Source organism: Oncorhynchus nerka, linkage group LG15 (assembly GCF_034236695.1).
Source record: "Oncorhynchus nerka isolate Pitt River linkage group LG15, Oner_Uvic_2.0, whole genome shotgun sequence".
Classification (NCBI taxonomy): domain Eukaryota; kingdom Metazoa; phylum Chordata; class Actinopteri; order Salmoniformes; family Salmonidae; genus Oncorhynchus; species Oncorhynchus nerka.
In genome coordinates, this window is record NC_088410.1 from 84,579,797 (window position 1) to 84,598,041 (window position 18,245).

Below are 18,245 nucleotides of genomic sequence, written 5' to 3' on the forward strand. Positions count from 1 at the left end.
TGTCATCTTGGGGATTTGAATTTGCAACCTTTTCAGTTACGAGTCCAACGCTCTAACCACTAGGCTACCCTGCCACCCCATTGTTGCATTGGATGAGATACAAAGCATCAAAGATGAGAAAAACATGTCTAGACAAGCCATCAACCACACCTGTGTGGTCTCAGGCGCTTTGCTACTTTCAGAACATCTTGGCATTGAAGCTGTGTGACTCAGCAGGTGCAGGCAGTTCTCAGCCTGAGAACTAAAGCAGTACATCTCCAGAGACAGACAGAGAGACAGACAGACACAGAGAAACAGACAGACACAGAGAGACAGACAGACAGACCGAGACAGACAGACACAGAGACTCAGACTAGTTAGTTAGTACCAGATAAGACAGACTGACCCTAGCCCCTGACACAAACTACTGCAGCATAAATACAGGAGGGGTCGGGAGACACTACCACATGTCTACAGTACTAAATCCATGTGTTTGTGTTGCTTCACAGTCCCCGCTGTTCCATATGGTGTTTTTATTAAATTATCTGTTTTTAAATCAAATTTTACTGCTTGTGTTAGTTACATGATGTGGAATAGAGTTCCATGTAGTCATGGCTCTATGTAGTACTGTGTGCCTCCCATAGTCTGATCTGAACTCTGGGACTGTGAAGAGACCTCTGGTGGCATGTCTTGTGGGGTATGCATGGGTGTCCGAGCTGTGTGCCAGTAGTTCAGACAGACAGCTCGGTGCATTCAACATTTCAACACCTCTCATAAATAAAAGTAGGGATGAAGTCAATCTCTCTTCCACTTTCAGCCAGGAGAGATTGACATGCATATTATTAATATTAGCTCTCTGTGTATATCCAAGGGCCAGCTGTGCTGCCCTGTTCTGAGCCAATTGCAATTTTCCTAAGTCCTTTTTTGTGGCACCTGACAACACGACTGAACAGTAGTCAAGGTGAGACAAAACTAGGGCCTGTAGGACCTGCCTTGTTGATAGTGTTGTTAAGGCAGAGCATCGCTTTATTATAGACAGACTTCTCCCCATCCTAACTACCACTGCATCAATGTGTTTTGACCATGACAGTTTACAATCTAGGGTTACTCCAAGCAGTTTAGTAATCTCATCTTGCTCAATTTCTACATTATTTATTACAAGATGTAGTTGAGTTTTAGGGTTTAGTGAGTGTTTTGTTCCAAATACAATGCTTTTAGTAAAAAAAATATTTAGAGCTAACTTATTCCTTGCCACCCACTCTGAAACTAACTGTAGTAGCTGACGTGTATAGTGTTGAGTCATCCGCATACATAGACACTTTGGCTTTACTCAAAGTCTGTGGCATGTTGTTAGTAAAAATTGAAAAAAGCAAGGGGCCTAAACAGCTAACCTGGGGAATTCCTGATTCTAACTGTATTATATTTGACATGCTTCCATTAAAGAAAACCCTCTGTGTTCTGTTAGACAACTCTTTATCCAGTTACGAGTCCAACGCTCTAACCACTAGGCTACCCTGCCACCCCATTGTTGCATTGGATGAGATACAAAGCATCAAATATGAGAAAACATGTCTAGACTGTGTTTTCTCACTCTGCTACAAGCCATCAACCACACCTGTGTGGTCTCAGGCGCTTTGCTACTTTCGGAACATCTTGGCCTTGAAGCTGTGTGACTATCAGCAGCAGCAGGGGGTGTAAAGCCATAACACATTAGTTTTTCCAGCAGCAGACTGATCAATAATGTAAAAGCTGCACTGAAGTCTTACAAGACAGCCCCCACAATCATTTTATCATCAATTTCTCTCAGCCAATCATCAGCCATTTGTGTAAGTGCTGTGCTTGTTGAGTGTCCTTCCCTATAAGCATGCTGCAATTCTGTTGTCAATTTGTTTACTGTAAAATAGCATTGTATCTGGTCAAACACCATTTTTTCCAGAATTTACTAAGGGTTGGTAACAGGCTGACTGGTCGGTTATTTTAGTCAGTAAAGGGGGCTTTACTATTCTTGGGTGGCGGAATGACTTCAGCTTCCCTCCAGGTCTGAGGGCACACACTCTCTAGTAGGCTTAAATTGAAGATGTGGCAATATGATCTGCTATTATCCTCTGTAATTTTCCATCCAGATTGTCAGACCCCGGTGGCTTGTCATTGTTGCTAGACAACAATAATTTTTTTACCTCTTCCACACTGACTTTATGGAATTCAAAAGTACAATTCTTGTCTTTCATAATTTGGTCCGATATACTTGGATGTGTAGTGTCAGTGTTTGTTGTTGGCATGTCATCCCTAAGTTTGCTTATCTTGCCAATGAAAAAGTCATTAATAAAGTAGTTTGCAATATCAGTGGGCTTTGTATCGGCCTCACGGCCTTCGTCAGAGCTTTTGTGAGTAAAAAAAAAAAACTAGCACCCTTATGTAGACCTAGTCCCACCCACATATGTTCCACGCATCGAAAGGGGTTGGAGGCAAAGGGAAAAACAAATAATTTCTACCAAATATAACAATATGCATTTCATAAATATATTTGAATAAAGTGTGTAAATAAGATGTATTAAACACGTCTGTAAAACCACAATGAGGACATAGATCTACCGAGCAAGTTTCCATTGGGTACATCGTATGAAAAAAATCAGAGTAATCTTAAATAGGGGCATAATTCATGTTCAAATTCACAACATAACATACATAAGCATTTCATCATTAAGACCTTTAGGAAATAATGTCTGGAGGTTGAAAATCCTAAAACATTATCTTTTACTCAGAGTATTATTGATATCACCTCCCCTGTCTGATATCTTAACTTTCTCTATGCCACAAAATCTAAAGGTAGAAATGTCATGCTTCAGGTCATTAAAATGTACTGCGACTGGATAATCCCTGTAATTTCTCCTGATTGAACTTTTATGTTCACTAATTCTCTGTTTGAGAGAGCGGGTGGTTTTACAGACATAACAGAGTCCACATGGACATTTAATAATGTAAATAACATGGGTGGTGGAACAAGTAATAATGTAATTTATTTGGAACCGTTTTCCTGTGTGGGTGGCAGAAATATTCTCACTTTATCATATTGTTGCACTGTGCGCATCCTCTGCATTTATAGCTACCATTTGGAAGACGGCGTAAAAGAGCCAGGCTGATTTTCTTTTGTGGCTGGCACTTGGCATGAAACAATTTATCGCGTAAATTGCGACTCCTCCTATACACAATAAGTGGTGGATTTTTAAATTCAGCCACGGGATCCGATGATAAAATATGCCAGTCTTTCTTGACCGCATCTCCAACTTTTTTGTAGTTGTGAACATTACGGAGTGTTCTTTAGCTTTAGTATATGTAGTTGTGAACATTACGGAGTGTTCTTTAGCTTTAGTATATGTAGTTGTGAACATTACGGAGTGTTCTTTAGCTTTAGTATATGTAGTTGTGAACATTACGGAGTGTTCTTTAGCTTTAGTATATGTAGTTGTGAACATTACGGAGTGTTCTTTAGCTTTAGTATATGTAGTTGTGAACATTACGGAGTGTTCTTTAGCTTTAGTATATGTAGTTGTGAACATTACGGAGTGTTCTTTAGCTTTAGTATATGTAGTTGTGAACATTACGGAGTGTTCTTTAGCTTTAGTATATGTAGTTGTGAACATTACGGAGTGTTCTTTAGCTTTAGTATATGTAGTTGTGAACATTACGGAGTGTTCTTTAGCTTTAGCAGGTCTTTTTTTGTGGCAGTTCATCTTGTGTTTTTCACAATGCCAAATGAAGAGCTCCGTCCACACATTGTGGCTAATAGCCTCTTAGAAACCTAGTGCACATCTCCACTGCTTTTTCTAGATAATCCTCTGTGGAGTGGGATATACGTCTGAAAAACTGTCTTATTGGAAGTCCTATTTTAAATGGTTCAGGGTGGAAGCTGTCCCCTTGTACTAGAGTATTTCTGTCTGTTTATTTTCAATACAGAATTGTAAACAGTGTTCCATTTGATTTCTCAATCCACATTTCGATGTAATGAACACTGAGTATCACAATCGATAGTGAATTTGAGATTGGGGTCAATGTCATTGAGTAGTGCCATGAAGTCTGACAGCTCTTTTTCTGTTCCTTCCCATATGCAAAAAAATGTCATCACTATATCGATACCACTTCAGGACTTTTATTCAAAATTGGATTTTCATTTTCATTATTAACAAAACGTTCTTCAAAAAGAGCCACATATAGGTTAGCATGGCTCGGAGCAAATGTGGAGCCCATCGATGTTCCATTCGTTTGGAGGTAGCATTCATCATCTGAAATAGTTATACAGTGCCTTGCGAAAGTATTCGGCCCCCTTGAACTTTGCGACCTTTTGCCACATTTCAGGCTTCAAACATAAAGACATAAAACTGTATTTTTTTGTGAAGAATCAACAACAAGTGGGACACAATCATGAAGTGGAACGACATTTATTGGATATTTCAAATCAAAAACTGAAAAATTGGGTGTGCAAAATTATTCAGCCCCCTTAAGTTAATACTTTGTAGCGCCACCTTTTGCTGCGATTACAGCTGTAAGTTGCTTGGGGTATGTCTCTATCAGTTTTCCACAAGAAAAGAGACTGACATTTTTTCCCATTCCTCCTTGCAAAACAGCTCGAGCTCAGTGAGGTTGGATGGAGAGCATTTGTGAACAGCAGTTTTCAGTTCTTTCCACAGATTCTCGATTGGATTCAGGTCTGGACTTTGATTTGGCCATTCTAACACCTGGATATGTTTATTTTTGAACCATTCCATTGTAGATTTTGCTTTATGTTTTGGATCATTGTCTTGTTGGAAGACAAATCTCCGTCCCAGTCTCAGGTCTTTTGCAGACTCCATCAGGTTTTCTTCCAGAATGGTCCTGTATTTGGCTCCATCCATCTTCCCATCAATTTTAACCATCTTCCCTGTCCCTGCTGAAGAAAAGCAGGCCCAAACCATGATGCTGCCACCACCATGTTTGACAGTGGGGATGGTGTGTTCAGGGTGTTGCTTTTACGCCAAACATAACGTTTTGCATTGTTGCCTCTTGGCTGCATCTCTGATCAGCCTTCTCCTTGTATGAGCTGAAAGTTTAGAGGGACGGCCAGGTCTTGGTAGATTTGCAGTGGTCTGATACTCCTTCCATTTGAATATTATCGCTTGCACAGTGCTCCTTGGGATGTTTAAAGCTTGGGAAATCTTTTTGTATCCAAATCCGGCTTTAAACTTCTTCACAACAATATCTCGGACCTGCCTGGTGTGTTCCTTGTTCTTCATGATGCTCTCTGCGCTTTTAACGGACCTCTGAGACTATCACAGTGCAGGTGCATTTATACGGAGAGTTGATTACACACAGGTGGATTGTATTTATCATCATTAGTCATTTAGGTCAACATTGGATCATTCAGAGATCCTCACTGAACTTCTGGAGAGAGTTTGCTGCACTGAAAGTAAAGGGGCTGAATAATTTTGCACGCCCAATTTTTCAGTTTTTGATTTGTTAAAAAAGTTTGAAATATCCAATAAATGTCGTTCCACGTCAGGATTGTGTCCCACTTGTTGTTGATTCTTCACAAAAAAATACAGTTTTATGTCTTTATGTTTGAAGCCTGAAATGTGGCAAAAGGTCGCAGAGTTCAAGGGGGCCGAATACTTTCGCAAGGCACTGTACATCAAAACATATTCAGCCAGCTTTAGAATAAAGTTTGTTGGTGGATATTCATTAGTGTCTCTGTCTCCCAAATAGTAAGCTAGGGCTGCCAATCCCTAAAGGTCTTAATGATGAAATGCCTATGTATGTTGTGAATTTGAACATGAATTATGCTGATGTTCTTCGCACAATGTACCCAATGATTAATGAAAACTTGCTCAGTAGGTCTATGTCCTCATTGTGGTTTTACAGACATTATGATGAGTCAAAAATACCCCTTGCAACCTCATTCAATGGCATGCACTTTAAACCACATCCTGCACCCCGAGCGAACATTTTCCATTCACAATCAATTATTCTCTCTCTTTCTCTCTATGTGCTTTGTTTCAGGTCTTAGATTAAATCATACAACAAATTCCATTTACCAAGAATGCATGCAGGATAAGTCTGGGCTCTAAGGATACTATTTGCGGAAATGTGAAAATGTGGAAAACATGACTGGAGCTGTTTCTTGACTACCTTACCCAGTTTTCAAATTGCTAGCGACTCCTTTTCAGGCTGTCAGAAGGTTTTAATAGCATTAAGCGACTTTTTGCAAATGAGTGTGAGAAGCTGCTTGCACAACAAAAGTCACAGAAGAGGTCACACACAGGCAGAGAAATGAAAGTGGTGAGTGATGGAAGAGGAGACTGAAACCACAGTGATATGTAGACTTTTTCTGAAGAACAGAATAGCATACTCTGAGTTGTCCTTATGTTAGGTCCTGACCTGGTTATGCCAAATTGCTGTGGGCTACACTAGTTCATTTAGCAGACAAGATTAGCTTAGAATTCCGTGGCATTATTTTAAAGTATGAAGAATACAATTGAACAAAGCTGAATGAAATAGAAAGGATACTTTCTCCAAATTATTTGAGTGACAGCGCACATGCGGTTATTCTGTGTTGAGAGGATAACAAAGAAATATGTACTCCTATATGCTTAATTTAGAGTTATCAATGTAACTTTAGTTGTACAAATGTTGGGCTATATGTTTAGATTTTTTATACATTGTAAGGCTGCATGATGCGACTTTAATGATGATTTGAAAAAGGTCGCTTGAAAGGCATGAGCTCTGCTTAGTTTTTTTTGTGCAGGCTGTACACACTTTGTCGGTCACTCATTCACAATTTGAGAAGCACTTGATAATGCCTCGAATTTCCCAGTGGTATCCCCTTTGTGTGGCCATAATGCACCCTAAACAATCTGCCATCTGCAACCCTTCTCCCTAAATGCTGCCCACTCCAAAACACCTCATCTCATTCATAGTGCTCTCCATCACGTGATTGGGTCTTTCTTACAGCCTACAAGTGAAGACGGACACATCAGGGACACAACTGCGTTCGTCCTTATCCAATTCCAAGGTCATAGTGAAGATATTGGAAGAACTGTCCACATTTACTTTTCGTCAGTCAACAAGATGAGTAGGCCTAACGAACAGCAAAAGCACTAGTCTATGTCAATCTACTATCCCCCATAGTACACAAGCTGACCTATTCTGAGCGAGAAATAAATATTCAAACATAGTCTGGGACAGTGTGGTATGCGATAGATCCCAAATTAGTATAACCACTAGCATCAAAACTACTTTTTTAAGCAATAAGGCTGAAGCAACAGATCCGAACATTTAACTTAAAATGTTGATAAACTAATAGGCTATTTCTTCACATTATACAAACATATAGGCCTATGGGCTAGGCTACATGAGGAGTGCAACTATGAATAAAAAAAGGCATTGTTTATTATGCTGGCCATCATTCACAAGTGATAATATATAAATCCCAAGTGATAGGCTAATTATTGTCACCCATCAGACTATTCTTGATTTAATCTTGTCTTTACATACGCTACCGTTCAAATGTTTGGGGACACTTATAAATGTCCTTGTTTTCCATGAAAACTTCCATGAAATTAGTTGCAAAATTAATAGGAAATATAGTCAAGACGTTGACAAGGTTATATATATATATATATATATATATAATGATTTTAAAAAATTTAAATAATAATTGTGTCCTTCAAACTTTGCTTTCGTCAAAGAATCCTCCATTTGCAGCAATTACAGCCTTGCAGACCTTTGGCATTCTAGTTGTCAATTTGTTGAGGTAATCTGAAGAGATTTCACCCCATGCTTCCTGAAGCACCTCCCACATGTTAGATTGGCTTGATGGGCACTTCTTACGTACCATACGGTCAAGCTGCTCCCACAACAGCTCAATAGGGTTGAGATCCGGTGACTGTGCTGGCCACTCCATTATAGACAGAATACCAGCTGACTGCTTCTTCCCTAAATAGTTATTGAGTAGTTTGGAGCTGTGCTTTGGGTCATTGTCCTGTTGTAGGAGGAAATTGGCTCCCAATAAGCTCTGTCCACAGGGTATGGCATGGTGTTGCAAAATGGAGTGATAGCCTTCCTTCTTCTAGATCCCTTTTACCCTGTACAAATCTCCCACGTCACCACCACCAAAGCACCCACAGACCATCACATTGCCTCCATCATGCTTGACAGATTGCGTCAAGCATTCCTCCAGCATATTTTCATTTTCTTTTGTGAGCCGAACACCTCAAACTTAGATTCGTCTGTCCGTTTTTTCCAATCGTCCTCTCTCCAGTGTCTGTGTTCTTTTGCCCATCTTCATTTTGTAAATTTTATTGGCCAGTCTGAGATATGGCTTTTTCTTTGAAACTCATCCCAGAGTCGCCTCTTCACTGTTGACATTTAGACTGGTGTTTTGCGAGTACTATTTAATGAAGCTGCCAGTTGAGGACTTGTGAGGCATATATTTCTCATACCAGACCCTCTAAGAATAGACTCATGAGTTTCAGAAGAAAGTTCTTTGTTTCTTCCCATTTTGAGCCTGTAATCAAACCCACATTTGCTGATGCTCCAAATACTCAACTTGTCTAAAGAAGGCTAGTTTTATTGCTTCTTTTAATTAACGAGCACAACCATTTTCAGCTGTGCTAACATAATTGCACAAGGGTTTTCTAATGATCAATTAGCCTTTTAAAATTATAAACTTGGATTAGCTAACATAACGTGCCATTGGGACACAGGAGTGATGGTTGCTGATAATGGGCCTCTGTATGCCTATGTAGAAATTCCATTAAAAATCAGCCGTTTCCAGCTACAATGGTCATTTACAACATTAACCATGTCTACACTGTATTTCTGATCAATTTCATGTTATTTTAATGTGACCACAAACTTTTGAACGGTAGTGTATACTAAATAATATGTGTGAAATTTGCTTTAATTCAGAAAGGACCATTATCATACACCTGTGTCAAAACAGGGGCAGCAGGAAAAATACATGTCATCCATGCACTTAAATAGCAAATGGAGGACACTTTTCCCCGTGGTTTATTTTCATGCCTGCCAGGTAGGGTATACTCCTGTTGGAAAAATAAATATCGTAGGCCTAGCCTATAGGAAGCTGATTCTCCTCTGAGGCCATCACTATGTTTTTTCACGCAATTGCAAAGCCTATTGAAATGTTGCGCATCTACCTAATGCCATGGAAATGGCTGAGTACATGTTCCAACAGGTGTTTTGCCTGTATGGGATCCCGGAAGACATTGTTTCGGATCGGGGACCCCAGACTGGAGGTCTCCATCAGTCTATCCTCCGGATACCATCCCCAAACCAAAGGGCAGACAGAACACCTGAATCAGGAAATAGGGAAGTACCTTGCCAACACTGCACCCACCAACCACACGAGTGGAGTCGCTATCTAGCCTGGGCAAAATACGCACAGAACTCCCTGGTGCATTCGTCACTCCAGCTCACTCCTTTTCAGTGTGTCCTTGGATACCACGGTGTTCCCATGGGAGACAGAACCCAGAACTGTGCCTGCCATCGATGAATGGTTTCGACAGAGCAAGCAGGTTTGGGAGACCCCACATCGGCACCTCCAAGCTTCTCTCTCCCAGAAACGGTTTGAAACCGTGATTCTCTGCTGAACTCAGAGCTGAACTCAGAGCTCTGCGCTCAGCCAAAGAGGTGGCACATAGGAGCATCAACAAAGGGGCTTATAGAACTGCTAAACAGCTGCTCAACAAGGGGATTGAAGTGGCTAAAAATGGTAAAAGGAGCGGCTAGAACAGCAATTCACCACCTACTGCTTTTCTGTCTGGAAGGGTCTCCAGCATATCACAAACTACAAAGACTCCCCAAGGCACCAGACGACTCACTACTGCTGAACGAGTTCTACTGTCGTTTTGAATCACAAAGAGACCTCATCCATCATCCTTGTTCCGAAGAAACAAAAGGTGACTGGCCTGAACAACTACATTCCTGTAGCTTTTACCTGTAGCTTTTACCTTGGTCATCATGAAAACCTTTGATCACCGTGTCCAACTCAAAACCACCACCAACGCCCTCCTCGACCCCATGTAGAGCCAATAGGTCTGTACCCGACGGCGTCAACATGGGCCTTCACTACATCCTCCAACACCTCGACAACTCAAGGACATACAGTACCAGTCAAAAGTTGGAACACACCTACTCATTCAAGGATTTTTCTTTATTTCTTTCTTTTATTTCTCCCCCCCCCCCCCCCCCCCAAAATAATAATAATCCATTTTAATTCCAGGTTGTAAGGCAACAAAATGCCAAAATGCCAAATGCCAAGGGGGTGAATACTATCGTAAGCCACTGTATAGAGCATTCAGAAAGTATTCATACCCCTTCCCTTTTTTCACATTTTGTTACGTTACAGCCTTATTCTAAAATGGATTTTATACCCCATAATGACAAAGCAAAAACAGGGTTGTCGAAATTTGATATGAGACTCGAAATTGAGCTCAGGTGCATTCTGTTTTTTGCTACCTACCAACTTTATGGTTTTCTTTTTTAATCAACATTTATTTTTTCCCTCAATCAACTTTTTTCACCCCGGACACTTTATCTGGCCGTGGTTCGTCAGGACCTCCACCAGCCGAAGCTAAGTAGCAACATTAACATGATGCCTTCTAATTGCAGTCGCTGTACTCATAATATACAGCAGAACGATCACCTTATGGCGAGGATAGCTGTGCTTTAAGCCCAGCTTCAGACAATATCATTAGGCAAGGGTAATTTACAGTGGGGCAAAAAAGTATTTAGTCAGCCACCAATTGTGCAAGTTCTCCCACTTAAAAAGATGAGAGAGGCCTGTAATTTTCATCATAGGTACACTTCAACTATGACAGACGAAATGAGAAAAAATCCAGAAAATCACATTGTATGATTTTTAATGAATTTATTTGCAAATTATGGTGGAAAATAAGTCCCTAGAATTTCTAAGCAAACAGCTGGAGGCAGGGCTTTCTCCTATAGAGCTTCATTTTTATGGAATGGTCTGCCTATCCTGTGAGAGATGCAGACTCGGTCTCAACCTTTAAGTCTTTATTGAAGACTCATCTCTTCAGTAGGTTCTATGATTGAGTGTAGTCTGGCCCAGGTGTGTGAAGGTGAATGGAAAGGCACTGGAGCAACAAACCGCCCTTGCTGTCTCTGCCTGGCTGGTTCTCCACTGGGAATCTCTGCCTCTAGCCCTATTACAGGGTCTGAGTCACTGGCTTACTGGTGCTCTTCCATGCCTTCCCTAGGAGGGGTGTGTCACTTGAGTGGTTGAGTCACTGACGTGATCTTCCTGTCCTTGGGTTGTGCTCTGGCGGAGATCTTTGTGGGCTATACTCGGCCTTGTCTCAGGATGGTAAGTTGGTGGTTGAAAATATCCTGCTAGTGGTGTGGGGGCTATGCTTTGGCAAAGTGGGTGGGGTTATATACTGCCTGTTTGGCCCTCCCGGGGGTATCATTGGATGGGGCCACAGTGTCTCCCGACCCCTCCTGTCTCAGCCGCCAGTATTTATGCTGCAGTAGTTTGTGTCGGGGGGCTAGTGTCAGTCTGTTATATCTGGAGTATTATTATATCTTATTCGGTGTCCTGTGTGAATATAAGTATGCTCTTTCTAATTCTCTCTTTCTCTCTTTCTTTCTTTCTCTCTCTCAGAGGACCTGAGCCCTAGGACCATGCCTCAAGACTACCTGGCCTGACGACTCCTTGCTGTCCCCAGCCCACCTGGTCGTGCTGCTGCTCCAGTTTCAACTGTTCTGCCTGCGGCTATGGAACCCTGACCTGTTCACCAGACGTGCTACCTGTCCCAGACCTGTTGTTTTCAACTCTCTAGAGACAGCAGAAGTGGTAGAGATACTCTGAACGATCGGCTATGAAAAGCCAACTGACATTTTACTACTGAGGTGCTGACCTGTTGCACCCTTGACATCCACTATATTATTGTTATTGTTTGACCCCGCTGGTCTTCTATGGACATTTGAACATCTTGGCCATGTTCTGTTATAATCTCCACCCGGCATAGGCAGAAGAGAACTGGCCACCCCTCATAGCCTGGTTCTTCTCTAGGTTTCTTCCTAGATTCTGGCCTTTCTAGGGAGTTTTTCCTAGCCACTGTGCTCCTACACCTGCATTGCTAGCTGTTTGGGGTTTTAGGCTGGGTTTCTGTACAGCACTTTGTGACATCAGCTGAAGAAATTGTCCATAGAGCTCCGAGACAGGATTGTGTCAGCACACATCTGGGGAAGGGTACCAAACAATTTATGCAGCATTGAAGGTCCCCAAGAGCACAGTGGCCTCCATCATTCTTAAATGGAAGAAGTTTGGAACCTCCAAGACTCTTCTTAGTGGTGGCTACCTGGCCAAACTGGGGGAGAAGGGCCTGTGGCGGAGACATCAGAATGAGTTAAATAACATAGATCATTAAGATGTCTTATCTGCATAATATTCTTATATGATATGCTTGTTATTAGAATGTATCCCTTCGGACTCTGGTGTTGGCAGTTCCACTTCCTCCCTCAGCTGGGACTCAGTCACCTGGGCCCAGAGAGGGGAGAGGTCAGGCTTGTCTTTCACATGTCTCTGGTGTTAAGCAGAATATCAGAAAGAGAAGAGGAAAGGAGGGAAACATTGTCTTCATATGTGAATGGGTCTTTACCTATTCTAAACCATGTGAGGTTATGGTGTGATTAATGGGAAACCACTTGTCTCCACAATGTCTGAGCCAGTCACTCCCCCTTGGGGAGATGAGGTCTGAGAAAATATGTGCTGTATTATCTGGAACCATTGTATGTCATCTCTGTTGCACCTATCCTGAGGTAGTGTATGACCTAGAGGGTCACTCCCCTCAGTGAGCTTGTCAAGAAGGGGTTTAACTTGAGATGCGAGTATCTCGAGTTGACAATTGATTTATGCCATAGAATGAATTGGTGTTTCTGTGCTATGAAGTACCAGGAACGAGATCGGAGCCTCGTCTTAGGAACTGGGAGACTAGTCAGGCTCAAGGGAAAGATGAACGGAGCAAAGTACAGGGAGATCCTTGATGAAAACCTGCTCCAGAGCGCTTGAGATCTCCAGACTGGGGCGAAGGTTCACCTTCCAACAGGACAACAACCCTAAGCACACAGCCAAGACAAAGCAGGAGTGGCATCGAGACAAGTCTCTGAATGTCCTTGAGTGGGCCAGCCAGAGCCCGGACTTGAACCCAATCGAACAACTCTGGAGAGACTTGAAAATAGCTGTGCAGTGACACTCCCCATCCAACCTGACAGAGCTTGAGAGGATCTGCAGAGAAGAATGTGAGAATCTACCCAAATACAGGTGTGTCAAGTTTGTAGCGTCATACCCAAGAAGACTCGAGGCTGTAATCACTGCCAAAGGTGCTTCAATAAAGTACTGAGTAAAGGGTCTGACTAATTATGTAAATGTGATTTCAGTTTTTGCTTTGTCATTATTGGGTGTAGATTGATGAGAAGAAAAGGGGTCTGAATACTTTCCGAATGCACTGTATCATCATCAGCATTCCTATTAGCCACGTGCAGAATGTCATTCAACTTCAATGAACCGCGAGTCTCAACTAGCCGCCTGTCCCTTTTAATAGCCAGGCAACAGCACACATTTCAGAAAATAAACGCCTGTTTCAAATAAAAGCCAGGTCTAAATGAATTGTTTAAGGTAACCATGAATTGTTTAATATTTGTTATGTTATGGAAGCTCCTGTTGTGTTCAGTGATTTAAGCAAATAAACGCCTGGGCTTTTAATTGAAGTTTTACGATATTTACCTTATTAAATCAATGTCAGTTGCCCAGCAAAGGGCCACCTCCATTTGGGATATTACAACAAGTGTTTTTTCCCCCCTCGGACATCATTGCGTGCACGATAGATTACCAGAATATGTTAGGCAAATCTTTTTGCACACGCTGACGGACACTCCTCTCCTCTGCTTCAACAACAACAACTAAAACAATAACAAAGGCAATGGGGGTGAACAGTGCCACTGTGTTATTCTAGTTATTCTAGTGCAGAACCTGTAGTCTTGTGATAACACCCCAGGCATAGACACATATACACTGAGTATACAAAACAATGAGCATACAAAACAATGAGCACACCTGCTCTTTCCATGACATAGACTGAGCAGGTGAAGCTATGATCCCTTATTGATGTCACTTATTAAATCTGCTTCAATCCGTGTAAAGGTGGAGGAGACAAGTTAGAGGGATTTTTTTTAAAGCCTTGAGACAATTGAGACATTGATTCTGTATGTGTGCCATTCTGAGGGGTGAATGAGCAAGACAAAATATTGAAGTGCCTTTTGAACAGGGTATGGTAGTAGGTGCCAGGTGCACCGGTTTGTTCCTAATGTTTGGTATACTCTGTGTACACTCCTCTACCCACAGGAGACCAGGGTTTAACTACCCACTCCAACCCTTCAAACCTTAATCCCACAAACCTGTCTTCCCCTCTGTCATTTTCATAACTGTCTCAATAAAGTGTAAAAATGCCCCCAGAATATATTTAAAAAACAGGTTGTTTTCTAATCAAAGCATGGATTAACTGTGTATTTCCCTATTTAGACAGTATCTATTTAGCCTGGGTACCAGTCTGTTTTTGCTATCATTCCACTCCTTGATTTTGGCATAACAAAGGTTTACCCCGCTGGCACATAACGTTCTGAAAACAGGTTTCTTAGAGCTTTGTAACAGCGTGGTTGTCCTTTGGTTATTTTACAACCTTACCACAACTTTCTGGGAATGGTGCAGGATAGTTGCTTGGCTTTGGAATATTCTCAGTACATTTATTAAGGAACTTGACAACATTTTCATTTTCTTGGTATTTCATTACTTTAACAGAACATTTCCTAAAAGTTCAAACATGGTTATGTTTAATTTCAATTTTACTAATGTTCTAGGAATGTTCTCCAACTGGTTTGACATTGGGAGAGTTCTCAAATCGTTCAGAGAACATTAAGAAACAACGTTCTTCTGTGGGAATTAACATCTGCTAACCATGTGTATGTGACAAATAAAATTTGATTTGATTTGAATTAAGCATAATGTTTCCTCACGGTTCTATTGAAAGTCATGATTTTTTTTGTAAACTTTTTTTTTTTAAACACAACTTTAGTAACGTTCAGAGAGTGTTCTCAGAATGTTATTTAAAATGATATACATTCCGTTCTTTATCCTCGATCTTAGGGCTAAGGTCCTTTTTTCAGAATTTCCGCCTGACTGACGTGCCCAAAGTAAACTGCCTGTTACTCAGGCTCAGAAGCCAGGATATGCATATAATTGGTATCTTTGGATGGAAAACACTGACGTTTGTAGAAATTTTAAAATAATGTGTGAGACTATAACACAATTGATATGGTAGCCGAAAAACCAACCGGAATTTTAAAACAAATTGACATCCCCATGCTCTTTCAAAATCAAATCAAATGTTATTGGTCACTTACACATGGTTAGCAGATGTTAATGCGAGTGTAGCGAAATGCTTGTGCTTCTAGTCCCGACCACGCAGTCATATCTAACAAGTAATCTAACAATTCCACAACAACTACCTTTACACACAAGTGTAAAGTAATGAATAAGAATATGTACATATAAATATATGGATGAGTGATGGCCGAATGGCATAGGCAAGATGCAGTAGATGGTATAGAGTACAATATATACATATGAGATGAGTAATATAGGGTATGTAAACATTATATCAAGTGGCATTGTTTAAAGTGATTAGTTATACATTTATTACATCCCATTTTTAATTATTAAAGTGGCTAGAGATTTGAATCAGTATGTTGGCAGCAGCCACTCAATGCTAGTGATGGCTGTTGAACAGTCTTGAGAATATGTTTTTCAGTCTCTCGGTCCCAGCTTTGATGCACCTGTACTGACCTCGCTTTCTGGATGATAGCGGGGTGAACAAGCAGTGGCTCGGGTGGTTCATATACTTGATGATCTTTTTGGACTTCCTGTGACATCGGGTGGTGTAGGTGTCCTGGAGGGCAGGTAGTTTGCCCCCGGTGACCTCACTACCCTCTGGAGAGCCTTGCTGTTGTGGGCGGAGCAGTTGCGTACCAGGCGGTGATACAGCCCGACAGGATGCTCTCGATTGTGCATCTGTAAAGGTTTGTGAGTGTTTTTGGTGACAAGCCAAATTTCTTCAGCCTCCTGAGGTTGAAGAGGCACTGTTGCGCCTTCACTGTCTGTGTGGGTGGACCATTCCAGTTTGTCCGTGATGTGTACGCCGATGAACTTAAAACTTTCCACCTTCTCCACTACTGTCCCCTCGATGTGGATAGGGGGATGTTCCCTCTGCTGTTTCCTGAAGTCCACGATCATCTCCTTTGTTTTGTTGACTTTGAGTGTGAGGTTATTTTCCTGACACCACACTCCAAGGGCCCTCACCTCCTCCCTGTAGGCCGTCTCGTCGTTGTTGGTAATCAAGCCTACCACTGTAGTGTTGTCTGCAAACTTGATGATTGAGTTGGTGTGCATGCAGTCATGGGTGAACAGGGAGTACAGGAGAGGGCTGAGAATGCACCCTTGTGGGGCCCCAGTGTTGAGGATCAGCGGGGTGGAGCGGTTGTTTCCTACCCTCACCACCTGGGGGAGGCCCATCAAAGTCCAGGACCCAGTTGCACAGGGCAGGGTCGATACCCAGGGTCTCGAGCGGAGATCATCGCTTCATCTATACTGCGTTTCACAAAGACATGGCGGTTGGAACTCGTGTTTCTTTGCCCAAACAAGCCTCTTATTATTATTGGTGTCCTTTAGTAGGGGTTTCTTTTCTGCAATTTCTGAGGCTGATGAACTTATCTTCTGCAGTAAATAAACACTGTATAGCCTCAAAACATGGTTAAAACAATAATTTTGATATCATGGATTGTCAGTCCTTGCAGAGGTCAGTCCTCTGTCTATTAATCTGAGAGTGGTTACATTTCTCCAGGCCCGTACCTCAGCTTTTTACCAAAACAGAGGCGGGGCGACCGTTTTGTTACTGTTTCATCTGTGGATTTGCCCTTTAAACAGCTCCATATTATCAAGATATCAAAGTGTCACCAACTAAAAGGTAAACAACAGGCCTGTAGCAAATGCAGCATATGGCATTCATGTAAATAGCACTTTTCAGTAGTGCTCAAAGCATGCCATTTATTTTTCAATTCGAATCAATGAGCCCAATCAGTCCACAATGACAACAGAGTAGTGCTGGCTAATAAGTCCTTACTTTTGGGGTTATGCTCAGGTAAAACAATTTGGCTAATCTATACTTCCATATTTCCAAGTCCTATTCTTGAAGATCAAGGGGTATAACATGTATTGGAATGATGAATTCTGATAGACTTTGGTTTTTAATGTAAAGATATAATTTACTCCTATTGTTATATGTAGTAGAAAGTGATGGGTTAGAAGAAACCTACATAACCAACCCATAAAGTAAATTTAACATCCATATACGGCCAGCTATGTAAACTTTAACATTGATTTATCCTGCAAAAGATGTTAAATTGGTAAAATACATTTTTGTCTTCGTCTAATGCCTCTTAAGGGGAGAGTAATCTAAAAGTAACTGAATGTAATCAGATTACGTTACTGAGTTTAGGTAATCCAAAAGTTATGTTACTGATTACAACTTTGGACAGGTAACTAGTAACTTTAATGGATTACATTTAAAAAGTAACCTACCCAACCCTGCCTAGAACACATGATGTCCATTGACCATCAAAACTTGCCTGACGACAAACTGAATTCTTCCGCTGGTCTATGTTCGCTACATACAGTCTGAGACTGCCATCGTTGAAGTTGTTTGCAGTGACGTCAGATGAGAGGTGTTGTACAAAACAAATAATCAGCAATTGGATGATCTTTAACCAATCAGAGTATCAAAAATAACATTTTCAAAACAATGCTTTACCCACGTGTGTTTTGGCCTAACCCATCGGTTTCTGGAACCAATCAGTACTGTTAGAATTAGTCTGCATTCTAGAAATGGTCTGGGAGGTAATCAGATCCAGACTCATTGCGGAGAAGAAACTAACGTCTGTGGGTGTGGCGGAACGTTTGGCCGAAGCAAGGAGTTTGGGTAGACAGGCAACATCAACACATCAACAGCAGGCCTGTGCCTACAGCAACATAATGCTCATCAACACTGTCTGTAGCACACATTGTGGCTGACACTAAGTAGAGGCAGTACAACCCAGCTGCTGTGTAAAATAAACACCCGCTGAAGGCATGAAAAACACAGCAC

General features: G+C 41.5%; 1 long non-coding RNA gene across 1 annotated transcript in view; it reads left to right on the top strand.

Annotated features, from left to right (window-relative positions):
* The window catches only part of LOC135560251 (uncharacterized), a 61,272-nt gene extending 46,230 nt beyond the window's left edge, over nt 1–15,042 (top strand). The window contains exon 2 of the long non-coding RNA XR_010458852.1: nt 11,654–15,042. This is a non-coding gene — a long non-coding RNA (uncharacterized LOC135560251). The remainder of the gene's footprint in view (nt 1–11,653) is intronic.
* Nucleotides 15,043–18,245: the final 3,203 nt, after the last annotated feature.